The 1,784-nt window shown below is 45.3% G+C and overlaps 1 non-coding gene across 1 annotated transcript; it reads left to right on the top strand.

The window, feature by feature from the left end:
• Window positions 1-1,444: 1,444 nt before the first annotated feature.
• On the top strand, window positions 1,445-1,516 carry TRNAA-UGC. Its single transcript has one exon. It is a non-coding gene; the product is annotated as a tRNA-Ala (tRNA).
• The last annotated feature ends 268 nt before the right edge of the window (window positions 1,517-1,784 follow it).

Raw genomic sequence — 1,784 nt, forward strand, 5'->3', positions numbered from 1 at the left:
GAGTCACAGGAGGGCTCTTGGCTGCAAGCAGGCATTGCAGAAATGAGACCCAAGACGAGGAAGCCAGAGCTGTCCTAACAGTCTTGAGCCAGAGCGGAGGCCTTGGTGCTTGCTGTGTCTTAGATGGAATGAATGAAGCACAGGCCTTTTCTGGCCACTTTGTTCTTCTACACAAGATTCAAATCCCAGGGAGGGAGAGTCAGGTTGCCTGCCTGCCCCTGGTTCATTCCTCCAAAGGGAATTAAGGTCCTGTTAGAGAAGGGGAAGGGGCACTGGGTAGACAGGGAAAATACCTGCTCTCCCTCCCTTGTGAGCAAGTTTCTTCTTTCATTCAACAAAGACATATGAAATGCCTTTTATGTGCCAGCACCTTGGGCATTAGCTTACAGAAGTAGACCGTATGATCAGAGAGACCCCCATGCCTTTCTCCAGGGATAGCATCTCTCAGGAGTGTGCTATGAGGCCTGCTGGTCACAAGGCTCCACAAGGGGTGACGTTCTTGGAAAGGTCTATAGTTTGGGAACTATGACATCAGGAACAATTGCACCAGGGAGGCAGCCTAGAACGGTGAGCTATTGATCCTATGACCTTAGGCAGGTAACATCTCTCTGGGTCTCAGCTTCTTCATCTATAACATGGGAATGACAGTAGTACCTACTGCATGGAGTTGTTCAATGTTAAAGGATGTATAAGCATATGACAAAGGTCTGGTACATAGTAGGTGCTGGGATGCCCAGGGGAGATCTAAAGTTAGGACCAAGAAATGGATTTGAGGCTGTATCAGGAAACACTGTATGGATCATAACAAATTATGGATAACATTGAGAAGAATGGGAATTCCAGAACACTTAATTGTGCTCATTAAGAACCTGTACACAGACCAGGAGGCTGTCATTCACACAGAACAAGGGGATACTGCATGGTTGAAAATCAGGAAGGGTGTGAGTCAGGGTTGTATCCTTTCACCATTCTTATTCAATCTGTATTCTGAGCAAATAATCTGAGAAGCTGGACTATATGAAGAAGAATGTGGCATCAGGATTGGAGGAAGACTCATTAACAACCTGCAATATGCAGGCAACACAAGTTAACTTGCTGAAAGTGAAGAAGACTTGAAGCACTTACTGATGAAGATTAAAGACTACAGTCTGCAGTATGGATTACACCTCAACATAAAGAAAATGAAAATCGTCACAAATGGACCAATAAGCAGCATCATAATAAATGGAGAAAAGATTGAAAGTGTCTAAGACTGCATACTATTTGGATCCACAATCAACACCCATGGAAGCAGCTGTCAAGAAATTAGACATCGTATTGCACCGGGCAAATCTGCTGCAAAAGATCTCTTTGAAGTGTTGAAGAACAAAGATGTCACTTTGAAGACTAAGGTGAACCTAACCCAAACCATGGTATTTGCAATCGTCTCATATGCATGTGGGTCGAGGATGTAGCTCAGTGGTAGAGCGCATGCTTTGCATGCATGAGGCCTTGGGTTCAAGTCCCAGCATCTCCACTGGTTTTCTCTCTTATGGGAGCTCTGGTGGCCTAGTGCCTAAGGCACTTGACTGCTAACCAGAAGGCTGGCGGTTCAAATCCACCAGCCACTCCTCGGAAGGAAGATGGGGCAATCTACTTCCATAGTGATACTGCCTCAGAAACCCAAGGAGGGGTCACTATGAGTCGGGTCCGACTGGACAGCACATAACAACAACATATGCATGTGAAAGCAAGACAATGAATAAGAAAGATCGAAGAAGAGTTGATGCTTTTGAATTGTGGTG

This window comes from Orycteropus afer, unplaced genomic scaffold (genome assembly GCF_000298275.1).
Source record: "Orycteropus afer afer isolate SDZICR_OR568_19922 unplaced genomic scaffold, OryAfe1.0 scaffold00031, whole genome shotgun sequence".
Taxonomy (NCBI): domain Eukaryota; kingdom Metazoa; phylum Chordata; class Mammalia; order Tubulidentata; family Orycteropodidae; genus Orycteropus; species Orycteropus afer.